Genomic DNA, 13,242 nt, shown 5'->3' with positions numbered 1-13,242 from the left:
GTAACTTGATTTTAGACATCAAGAAGTACAGCCTTCAGGTGCAAAAGTATTCTTTCTGTTGTGCACAATCATTATACAGTAAATGCGACTATCCATTTCTTGTCATTAAATGTTTTCCTTTCTTTCTTTCTTTTTTTCTGCAGTGATGAGCATCCATAAGGACACATGCCAGAAAGGGAGTCTCTTTGGGATGACAAACCCTCATCATCTCATGAGGATACAATGGTTGACGAATGGTTCTCAAGCATATCGAAACTTCCAACAAATAATTCATGAAAAAGCCAGTCAGTGCTAGCACCGGGAATTGAACGTGGACCGTCCTGCTACCAGACAGAGATGTTCAGTGGCGTAGCCACAGGGGGGCTAGGGGGGGGGGGGGCTCGAGCCCCCCCTACCTGCCACGGAGCGACCCACACAAATCGTGCAAATCCGAGAACATAATATATGGGGGTTGGACCAGTGTGACTATCGCGAAAGTTCTTGCAGTTCATGGCGTCTATCTGAGAAGCACTCTTGAATGGTTTTCAAAGTATGAGCTTTTCAAAATACTTCCAATCTCGTGACACCACTTCATTGATCATGACAGCCTATACATGTAATCGTACCGTGAACGTCTAAATCAACTATTTTCGTTCCCTTTTTTAATCCTCAGTTTGCAGTGTGCACAAGTATGTGTGTGTTGTCGACACAGGATCAGCGGGGGGGTTTCGTATCGAGCCCTCCCTACCTTTGAGGTCTGGCTACGCCACTGGAGATGTTACATTTCAGGCGCTCATTGACTTTTGGTGAATTACTTGTTGACTTTGTCCCAAGGTGGAGCTCGCTACAGCTCATTTGCTATCTGTTAATGTTGTGGCGTGTGTTGCGTTTTTCTCTTTGTGTGTTCCAGACTCAGAACGGTTAATTTGGATCAGGTCATGTACGTTTCATTTAGACATGGCAAACATAAAGTGGTGTTTCTCAACACCACTTAGCAGTGGTCTTCATGCATTACTGCTACGGCCATTAAGCGTGAATAGAAACCTGCACATTATACATGATGTAAAACCCTAAGACTAGGGAACACGAAGGGATAGACACAAACATGTCCCTTTGTGTTCCCTAGTCTCGGGGTTTTACATATGCATCATCTTCACCAGCTCGCTTGCTTGCAGCCATTTTTTCCGCATATTATGTTCACTCTACTTTTATCGTGTGCTATATAATTTTGTTCAAGTTCTGTCAAACAACCTGTAATGCTCAGTTTAGAGCTAGCAGTCGCATTGTAGATGTCTCATCCTGTCCTTGGTTGCTTGTGATTCACTATGGCCATGCTTGCTATTGCAAAAACAGAAAACAAAAAAGACAATAGAAAAACACGGAAAGAGCGACCTAAAAAGCTGCCTGTTCTAGTGCTCACATGGAGGCAATGCAATGAGGTAACATGTTCCATTCATGAACTGTGCATAGTAGTACATATCACAACGGCAACCGATTATTCAGATTTTTCTTGAAGTACTTTGTTTTTTTTTTGTAGCTTTGTTTGCACAGTCTATTATTGGATCTTTATGTGATTCCCCTCTTCAGATACGTTAAGATTGCTGATGTTGTGCAGTTTGTTAATTTTGAAACTGTACTGTGCTGAGGTACAAAAACAGAATTGTCATATCTGCATTTGAGCACATAGGAATAATTTGTAAGTACTTTACTTGTTGACATTAATATTTGCACCAGGTCACAACTTTGTTGATTTATGGAAAATGGAAATAAATATATTTATTTGCTTGCCAAACAATCCACAAATGTCTTCTTTTCTAGTGAGATATTCCCTGTTCACCAGACATAAATGTGGAAAAGTTAAAGGGGCACAACGATGGTAGAGTCTAGCGTTGCTTTTTGCTACTATATGCACTGTTATTCGTGTGCACATGTAGGAATAGGAAGGTAGAGGATGCGCATAAAAAATTTCGTATGCAGCCACACACATGGTTCAGAAGATAAATTAGATGATGTCCAAGCATATATAATTGTGCTCCATGTGCAATGGGTATGCTAACGGATTGCTTCCATGAAGCCTTTTTATTTATTTTTAATAAATTCTTTTTATAAATGTTATTTTTGATTTTATATAAATTTCATATTACATATTGTATACTTATATTTTTATAAATTTTATAAACTAAAAACTCAAGTTACACGGCCCCTGTAAGAGTGCCCTTTGCAAATGGTTTGGTAACGTGTCTCGAACTGTAAAGGTAAGAGGCAATCGAGAATGCTGCAGACAAGGTTGCAACTTACATATTGCTTATCACGTCCTACATACAAAGTGATTTGTACACTAATCCCTGAGCACGGAATTAATCCCGAGTCTGGCCAGTGATGTCACCCAGGACGACAAGTCACATAATTGCCTTTAACACTTTTACACCCCATGGGCTGAGTTGTGAATTGAAAGAGCACCCTACAGAAGGATAAGGTGCACCTGATTTCTAGGATCTATGCTATGCCCTAACTCTTCAGACACCACATTTCTAAGTGGCAATATGTGCTCTGGTACTTCTTTTGCGTCTGCATAGTGTGCAACCACATGGCTACTGGAGCTTTCGTGTGCATGTTTTTGTGCGACGGTGTTCATTACAAACAATATCCAGATGTTAGACATAAAATGCAGTAGTTTGTAGCGTACCACACAACGCAGCGTGACATGGGAGTGTGTGATTCAAAGAAAGCTTCTGGAAAATGCACAGAATCCCACAAAAAGTTTAAAATGTGATTTGTATTTCGTTTTACGTCTTTCGTCGTTACACACCATCGTCGACGCTGTTGCACATTGATAAATCGTACGTAAAACTTGTCCCATAGCAGTATGCGGTTTCTCAAATACATAGCACAATTTGCCTGCAGTAGTAAAACGCTGTCGGCATTTTCTTGCTGACACGGCTGTCGAAACGTCAGCCTCTACAATGGGCAAGTGCTGTAATGGGGCGAACGCAGACGCGACTTGATACAAATTGTACGTGCTCACAAAACACAAACGACGAATTCCAGTCACAACATCGCACAGAGGTTGGTTCGCGAATGAGTTCGCAGCTGCTGCACTGTTTACTTATCGCGGAACGGTGGAACCCGGCTGTCCGCCACCTTCAAGCACAGATACGTGAAGCACGACCTACTCTATACTAGAGACCTGGACAGCTGGCGATCCCCTATGGGAGAGACGGGTCGCGGGTTAGTTACGTTAGTGACCGCTGTAAGCGCCACATGGCATTATTGGGGAGAGGGAATCACCCTTGCCACCGCCTTTAGTCTGCTACGCAGGGAGACTATAGGGAGACACAGGCTGTTGCTAAGCACGCGCTATTATCTCACCCGTACTGCTTCGTCGTTGTCAACACAGCCTACCATACATCGCCGTGGTTTCGACAAGTCACGTGGTAACGAATAGTGCGAGCTAGCGCCAAATCCCATAGCCAAGCGGCGATTGCCAGAACTACTACCCCGGTGCTGGGAGCGTTGCGGCTGTCCAGGTCTCTAGTATAGTAGTAGGTCATGACGTGAAGCCGCGAGAAGCCGCAGCTGAAATCCACTGACAAGTACGAAGGCGCGTGCACGTCACAATGCCCGTTCGGGTGCATCTACGTCATAAAAATGGCTGCGCCCATGTGTGTTTCGGAATGAATTACCTATTTTTTTGATATGGTACTGTACCGAATTGAGAGAATGAAGGTGTATTTTGGGGAGAGCTGGATGTGGGCTTTCAGAATATCACAACCGTTTTGACTATTTGGGATATCGGCATAGCTGACCTTTAAGAAAAATACACCTGTAGATTTTCAATATGTTATAGGAGAGGATCTCTCCTACAAATGGCACGACTTTTTTTCACTTCCTAGACGACCTCTGGTATGTGAAAAAATACTATATGAACAGTGTCGGTTTTTACGAATGGTCGATATTCTCGATTGCTCAGTTAAGCAATGAACACGGCTGGTATGCTTCCAATTCTTACATGAAGTGAATCTCCATACAATACTTTATGAGTATAAATAATCTCGAGCTCCTGAGAGAATGTTAATTTGTCAAAAAAATTATCGTAAACTTGGCCGAAACCACGCTCCGTTCTTGAGCTGTTACGACGTCACCGGATTTATTCTCGTTCCATATGCTCTTGGGGATACTAGATGGGCCCTTCCCCTCTAGCACCAGACAAAGAAAGCGCAGAAATGCCGTCTGTATGTGCCAGAAGGGCGCGCGGAACGGGAAACACTTTTTCATGTTTCGGCCAGGTTCGAGGCGCCACGAATGCGCAAGAAAATAAAATCTTGAGAAAAAAAAAGCTTATACACTACATACACACCCATAAGGGGATGCATACAATTTTCTGCTGGAATTGCCCATCTTCGACCGTAGTTTCACTCTACGAAATCGATGGCGCTGTCGAACACCGTGACGTCATTTGTTTACAAACAGGGAGAACTCTATTCCTCAGTGCTGTCCTCGATAGCTTCGGTAGTGCTTTCGGCACAAGGTACTGTCGTCAACGCGTATCTTTCTTAGAGCACTGGTAAAGCTACCGAGGGCAGTACTGAGGAATTGCCTCAACGTTCGTGCAAGCAGGCCCAGGTTTACTTAAAAAACTTAACTTGACCTTAACTTAACTTAACCTTAACTTAACCTTACTTAAAGTGAGGGTACATCGCGCATCACGGAACGGCTGCAAGAGCATTGACAGGGAACATAGCAGAAATTGGGGGACATAACGCGGCCGCGCCTAAAACGAAACGTAGCAGGACGCACAGAGGTGTAGTATTTTTCCATCTCCCGTAGTCCGATACGATTTCACTGCGGTTTCCATTTTTTGAGGGTTAGAGACCTCACGGCTCTATCTACTCGACAACTTTCTAATTTAAACTACCGACGCATTTCTTTTACTTCACGAAATTTATCGTGAAAGCTCATCAAGGCTGTCGAAGGATGTTAACACAGCATTCCGCCGAAGTAAGCAATACCGCAAATAGGCATATGCAGCGCGGTATTCGAAGAAAAAAAATGAACTGAACATTTTGGCTCACTCCTCGAGAAACACTCTGCATATCTAAACGGTTTAATTTCATCAGCATTCTTTCGTTTTGTTGTGAGAGCACGGAGTCATTAAAATAATCGTAGATAGTGGCACCGCTTGCGTAAGTATGTCGTTGCAGATAAACGACTTGTTTTACCGAGAACGCGCTTTGGACAAGAAAAGACAATCTTTCTTTCGATCTGTCTAATCCGATTGAATCTATTTCAAGCGCGATGAGTAAGTGGTCAAATGGATGTGACAAGTGAAATGCGCTTGCGCAAGACAGCAAAACACCGTCTTAGAGCAGTGATTTATTTCGTGATGGAAACTGAAGAAAAGTCATTCCGCGCACCCATGTTCAGTCAGGGGAGCTGAGGGGACCTGCCTGTGTGTGTCTCTAGTGGCACCGATAAACTGTCAGAACAAGTGGCATGCTTCGTTCGGGTAGGTTTGTGTAAAGACACGCCATGAAACTGTCCAAACCGAAATGATTCACATATGGTTCGAACGCACCTGTACTCAAAGTGTTTGCTCTGCTGCTGACTTACACGCGGACGAATATATCAAGCGGTTTGGGTGCAAAACGAAGCAGGCCTTGAGCACTGTTGACTTTCGGAAGGGCCTGGCACAGATTGAACCAAATCCAGGGATGGGCAGTTTTTAAATACATTGTATTTGAAATACTATTTAAAATATAAATACATGTATTTATATCTTGTATTTAAATACAGTCTAGCAAAATGCATTTATATTTGTATTTAAATACTGTTCTTGCGTATTTATCTGCTGAAATACTCTGGAAATATACGTACATACATCAAATGCGCATATTGCCAAATTTCACAGCTGCATGTACTGTCGTGACTGAGGCTTAGAGGCTAGAGGTTATTCACGTCATTGGAATCACTAGTACACTTTTAGAAGTTTCTTTTGGGCATACGTGGATACTGCGCACTTGTGTCAGCAATGGAATGGCATCAACATTACTGATTTCTACAATACCGTACTCAGTACAAATGTGAGTCTTTGGCTCTGAAACCTCAGAAAGACTCCAGGGCCAGTCTTTAGATGTTACAGAACTATCTGGTTATACATATTATTCTTAAACTCCTGTGGTGTGACTCGTTTTTTTTTTTCACGAACAAACATCGTCTGATCAAACAGCAGCTGCGTGGACCATCAAGTCTAATTAAATAATTTCAGGTTCTATGATGTTCTAAATAATTTAATCATTAAAATCACCATGTTGAAGAAACGCTGTTACTTCGTACTGGTTTCCTTGAGGGCTCATATATATTCAGTCTATATTGATCCTAATTATTTGTTCATTCAATGTATTTGTAGCGGCCGCAGGTCGGCGCCACCGGTAGATACGCGCCAAAAATAAACGTTGACGCGCGCTCACGGGCTCGAGTTCTTAGCGAGCCGAGTGCAGTCTGATTCTGTTGCCTCCTAAGCCGTCTGCCTGTCTACTTCTCTCCGCGACAAGCCACAACTGGTGACCCGAACAATGAACATTCCCCCCGACGCCCCTTTGGAGCCTCCGTCGCCCCATTCCGCTCAGCTTCTCGAGAACCCCTCCGTCGGCACGGTTGGCGTAGAAGTTCACTTGCCCCCTTTTTGGACAAAGAACCCTCGGGCATGGTTCCTGCAAATCGAAGCCCGATTTGCTCTTCGTCGCATCACCTCGCCGCTTACGAAGTACTTAAACGTCGTGTCTGCTCTTCCTCCGGATATCGCTGATCAAGTGGATTATCTCCTGGCCGCCCCTCCGCCCGATAATCCTTACGAGCAACTCAGAGAAGCCATTCTAACCCGCACCGAGTGCTCAGAACAGTCGCGCATTCGCCAACTGCTCTCCGGTGAGGAATTGGGTGACCGCAGACCGTCGCAGCTCCTCCATCGCATGCGGCAGCTGCTTGGCAGCGCAGCCGACACTCAGCTTCCAATATTGAGGGAGCTTTTCCTCCAGAGGCTACCACAGCAGGTGCGCATGGTGCTAGCGGGCTCAGAAGAGGTTTCCCTTGAGCACCTCGCTCAGCTTGCGGACAGGATTATCGAGCATTCCTCACCATCTATCGCGCCTGTCGCCCGTACAACTCCCGCTACCTCTTCCTGCACCGCTGACGATGTTATTGCATCGCTGCAAGAACAAGTCGCACGACTGTCGGATGCCGTCGAGAGTCTGCGCTCTGATTTTTATCGCCGACGCCGCACTCGACGCTCTCCTTCTCGCACCCGCCGCCGTTCCCCTTCTGCTCACGCCGATGAGCTGCGCCCTCCCAGCGATATTTGCTGGTACCATCAAAAATACGGCGACAACGCGTTCAAATGCACACGGCCTTGCTCTTGGTCGGGAAATGCGGAGGCCGGCGTTTCTTTCGTGGCCTGGCGCCGGTTCCCTCCAGGACGCCGCCCCCCTCCAAAGTTTTCCTCCACCCCGACCTCAACACGAGCACCCACGTGTTCCTGCGCCATGATGCTGTGCGGAAGCCGCTCTCGCCACACTACGATGGCCCGTACCGTGTTCTCTCCCGAAACAGCAAGACCTTCACCATCGACATCGCGGGCCAGCGCCAAGTCGTCTCGCTGGACCGCCTCAAGCCGGCCTACCTTGAAGCCGTCGCCCCCGCTCCCCCACTCGCTCTCGAGGACTCTTCCCCCGCCTTATCTCCTCCGAAGCCTCGTCGTAGAGTTACTTGGGCAGCTCCACTTCGTGTCCCCAGCCCCACGTCGCCTCCACTCTGAGGGGGGGGGGGGGGGGGGAGCCCTGTAGCGGCCGCAGGTCGGCGCCACCGGTAGATACGCGCCAAAAATAAACGTTGACGCGCGCTCACGGGCTCGAGTTCTTAGCGAGCCGAGTGCAGTCTGATTCTGTTGCCTCCTAAGCCGTCTGCCTGTCTACTTCTCTCCGCGACAAGCCACATATTTATGGAAGTATTTAGGGTATTTAAATACTGCATTTGCAAAGTATTTACATCAAGTATTTAAATACATCTTTAAACAAAGTATTTTGTATTTATATTTAAATACAGCAAAACTGTATTGATGCCCATCCCTCACCAAATCTGAACCACGAAGAATCTCGAAAAGTGGAAAAGTGGAAAATCCAGTGATTCAGTAATGGTATAGATCAAAGTAAAAGCCTCATGTCCGGAGTCGCGATATTTCGAGTAAGGTGTGTTCTACTGGGCATGATGACTGCAATGAGAGCGGTGCCAAGTCGAGGGTGTGGAGAGTCTAAGGTGTGGAAAACGTGTCCGAGGAGCAAAGCACAGAGTGTGATACATTCTACTAGTTAGCGGAGGGAGATGCAGTACGTCTGCACCTCAGAGTTGAAGTCAAGTGCTCTTGTGAAGGCGCGTCATGATTGTTTACTCCGAAGTACTACATCAAAGTTGTTCGCCCATTTAGTTATCTTTTTGTGAATCGTGAGGTGATTTCCACAAGCCTTCAGAGTAGAGCCTAGGACACTGATAGTGCGCAGTGGAAAAGTGCCATTGCAACTTGATTTGCATTTTACACGGCGAACAAAAATAATAATAAGAAGAACAACGACGCTTTATTTTGGTGACGGTGAACGGGGTGTTTCATTGCTATCGGTGGTACTCTGCCCCATTGCACGAAGCACGATGTTACAAATGCCGGCGCAGCCCCGCTGTTTCTTGTTCTTGTTCTTTATGGGGTACGGAAGGTTAGCCTTCCTGGTCGAGGCTCGCTATCACAGAAGGATTCTTGAGGATCCATCCGTGCTACAGTGGTCTGTCCATCCTTCGTCACGAAGCCGGCGAGATACTGGTATGTCACCCGCGTCACTCCGTAGTAGTCACTCTCGGGGCGGTGGTGAAGAATTTTCTTGGGGAGTGCATGACGGTGATTGAGCGCATGCAGGGCAGGTAGCAGGTCACCGGAGTTCATCCAGAACTACCGTTATGGTGAGCTAGAATGAATGGTGTGCTGAACGGCGTCGGCGACTCAAACCGGGTCGTGACAACGGGCCTGCCGATAGGTGGCTACCAAGGGCTCGGCCCGCTGCCGCTTCTTGCGCCCTCAAGGCCACGTGACCGCATGGGCAAAGAGCACCTGGGAGCGGCAGGGAGTTCCCGCGATGGCCGAAATTGAAGCAATCTGGCAGATACAGGGGGAGGGAGAAAAAACGTGGGCGTGCTGACACGTCACGCTTCGGAGATATGATTACGACGGACGGAGAAGTTCGCGTTTTCGAATGTTGCGGTAAAGGCAGTGTTTCAATGCCCTTCGATTCCTTCTTGGGATAATCGGGAGATAATTCTCTTCGGTGGATAAGGAATATCTCTAGTTCTGCTACATCGCTTCTGCGCGAAATCCCCTAATTAAAGAGGTTAATAAATGAATTTTAGGTAATTAGTGACCTTGTAGTTACATACTTTATTCAAGAAGGTGTTCGCCTAGCCATATATAACTCAAAGAAAAAAGAAATAAATAAATAAAAGGGAGGAATGAAGTGGACTTTCACTGCTGCAAGCATGTATAATAATATACTAAAACAGTATTCAAGTCAAGATAATAAATACTGCCTTTTAAAAGTATTTGTAAGATACCAAGTTACTCCCAAAAGCACTTAAGGTAAAGTAACTTGAGTAGAGTATTTTCGTTATGTACAATTCTGTGTGAAGCTCTCACATGTTTTGTGAGGTAGCACAAAGGCATTCCATTCCAGTCTCCTTGGGCACTTCACACAGATACGTTATGTATAAATTAATGGACATGGAAGTGACTTCGATAGTCATAAAGGTATACTTGAGGTAGTTTGCATTCACAGCAAAGTAATCAAATCATTTCATACTCATGGCCCTGAAGTTTTTCCATTTCCCAAAACAGCGTCATGTACTAATAGATGCAGAGTATGTGGAAAATCAGTCAGATACCTCAGCCAATTCTTGACATCAAATTATGCAAGCTGAAGAACATCTCCTTATTTACCTCATAACATGTAATCGCGTCGTTTGACAAGCAAAAGTCGGGGTGTACTATGTATTTGTCGCGAACATCGTACTAGAGGTAGTAGAAGGTGAGATCCTGTTTAGACAGAAAGCCACATCCTGTAGGAACGACTGTCTTTCTTTACGACTGTCTCTGAAAACTGTCTCTTTTATACCTTCGTCGTAGAAGCAATGGTTTTTGTTTACGATTTCAGAACAGGGTTTATACACTATGTCACTGCTCTCCCCCTTGCCCGGCTTTACCGAAACCCCCTTTCCCGGCTTTGTAAATTTGGTACCCGTACCATAGGGGAAACCATAAACAGTTCCAGCAGAATAAACTCGTCCTATACTGGATAAGGTGAGCATCTCTCAAAACGGGGGCGCATTCTCAGCACAACAGTCCTTAGTGTTCGCTCCATGCTGAGCAGCGACCTGTACTTTGCTTTCATGGACGCCACCACAGAGCAGCCAAGTTCGCAAAGTACATCATGACTGATAAAAAGACAGAGAGAACTTTCGTAACTTTAGTGCTCAGGAGCAGATGTCTTCCTAACAAATCCGCCCAAATTTTGGAAGATAGCTTCAGCAGAACCAGCAACTCCAAAGGGGGTCAAGTTCGGGCCACTCCCTGAACGCTGGTAAATCTGCGGCGTCCCTCCTGGTGCTGGGGTTCACTATGTGTTATTCCCTTTATGCTGACATGGCATACCGAGACTGGGAGGTGACCTGGGTTCGAATCTCGGAGGAAGCTGTGCTGTCTGAGGCTGGACTTTCCTTGTACACTTTAAGACAAATGTCAGCTCAGTTGCCTATGAAGTCTGTCCAGAACGCCCCCCCCCCCTGGACTGAGCAGCATGTGCCGCCAGACAGATAGGCAGGTCGCTCTGTTGTATCCACCACCTTTTATGCTAAGCAGACGGTGTATACCGTCCTATTTTGATACAGCATTCAGGGTTACCCCCCCCCCCCTCCCGTAATTTCACTAATCTTTATCATTTCCAGAAAGACATCGTCGCGCTGTTATCAGGTATCATGATACATGCCGAGCGGGGCTGCTATTTTCGTCATCTTCGTTCTTAAAGAAAAGTTTTCTGTGTCCGCTGCAAACGAAGCTGTTGCATAATTTATAGTCTTTTTCTTCAGAAATTCGGCATTGTTATCTGACTAGCCGCACTTTCACTCATTCAATTGGTGAATATTCGAAAAACAAGGACGGTATAATGTTTATTTTATTGCCGATTTTATCTTGTCGTTCTTACTTCCAATTTTAGCGACGCTCTTCCATTGCTTGCTATTGAATACTGGCATTCAATAAAGCAGTTATATATAAAGAAATTTTATTGGCCTTATATGCTGGTGTGTACAATAAAAAAAGCGCGAGATGTACACATACAAGTACGGGCTAAAACAATGAGTGGGTTCCCCAAACACTCTTCCATCCGTTCTTACATGGAGTCTCATTTCTTGAAAATAGCGAGCAACAAGCAGTAGTTATGATGTGACTGTGAACAGCAGGCACATTATCGCCGAAGTTCTTTCCACATGTACGTACACCAGCTAAGGGGTTCAGAACAGGATGAATAGAAAAGCAACGAAACGTCGGGTTACTTATCGTTAAGGGATAACAAGTGAAGATAATGTCGCATGCTTAGATGTAATTTATATCACATCAACTACATTGCGGTGTAGTACATATGATCGCGGTATTTGATGAGGAAATCGTCTGTAAAGCACTGCGCGGTCCTACGTTTGTCACCCGGTCAGTGTCGGAAGCGACGAGGGTTTATCTGACCCGTGATTAAACCGCGGAAAACTGTTTATTCGCACACTTGGTGCGCTTCCCTACTTATCCCGGCCACTTACCGGCCTAATAAAACGCGAAAGAATACGCATCACAAGCCCTTAATTCTTGCACTACGCACGAATCCGACTCATGCGCTCTAACCTGTGAATCACTGCGAGAAACAGTTTCTGAAAACTGTGTGAAATGAGAAAATATACGATTTGTTGCTGCTGCTTTCTCTATTGAAACCGTGCTGTCTCGGGTAATACTGTGAGGTCCTGTAACGACTCTTCCCTTGCCTTCGATACACAATCCTTGCATACTTGCGCCTGGACGCGATCCTTATGCGATAGCCGATTTCGAATGAGAGAAAACAAGCACGGTTAGATTGCAAAGAACAGCCATTGCACTTCGTCTAAACAACTGTACGCGTATTTTACAATCAGTGATTTATGGAGGCCCCCTTACTAAAACCCTCATTTGCTTGGGGTCAGGTTATGGATACAATTCCGGCTCAGGGGGCTATCTGCTTTTCGGCGGGGTACAAGTTTTACAAGTTGCTTATAGATTGTGCACGCGCTGCGAGCGAACGCCCAACGCATTGCAAATCCTACTCGAAGGGTTCCCCGAAGCGCAACAAATTATCAATTGCAAGAGAGTGAGAGATAACCTCAGCAAGCAACGACCTTGCACTGAGCTCGTGATGCTCTTGATAAACCACGCATCGACACTGTTCTGTTTCTCGGCCGGCGCGGTGCGATCCTCTGCATTTCTCGGAAACGTCATGTGATACCAAACAGAAGAGTACCTCGGATCCCCACAAAAATCCTTCCGCAAGGCGCGCAGCGAGCTTCAGCGCATCCATGTAAACAATCGCACGTGGTCGAGTGCCAAGGCCGCGACCAAGCGCTCCCATGCATTGGATAGGCCGGTAAGCACACCAGTCATTCTAGCTCACCATACTACCGTCAAACGAAGGAAGCCGCCATTAGGCGTCCCCGAGCTGCCCGACCAGAGCAGGCGGAGCCCGCTAGTTTTGGCGGAAGAAATCTGGATTATGTTTTTGGTTCATGTTGGTCCCTTTTTCACTGCGTGTACGCAACAAAGACATGTGAGACGTGCCAAAAAACGATTAAAACAAGGCTGGGTCATATCTTGTTTTTTTCTTTTTTCAATTATTATTATTGTTCCGATGTGGTTCTTTTAATCCGGCCTTCCACATAGCTTTAACTCGAGTCTACTTAGGTTTCGGTTTCTATTCCGAAGCCGTCCAACGGACAAGCCATAAAGCGCATCAAATTTATTTATTTATTTATTTATTTATTTATACCCTCAGGGCCAAGCACTACAGAGGGAAGTGGTTATATGAAATTAGCAATGCACAGTTGAAAATTGGTTGGATTAATACATATCGCTGAAGACGGAAGGTGGTTCCAGTCCAGACTTGTTCGGGG

This window comes from Ornithodoros turicata, chromosome 1 (assembly GCF_037126465.1).
Source record: "Ornithodoros turicata isolate Travis chromosome 1, ASM3712646v1, whole genome shotgun sequence".
NCBI classification, from domain to species: domain Eukaryota; kingdom Metazoa; phylum Arthropoda; class Arachnida; order Ixodida; family Argasidae; genus Ornithodoros; species Ornithodoros turicata.
The sequence above is the reverse complement of the archived record's forward strand: the minus strand, read 5'-3'. Positions refer to the sequence as shown.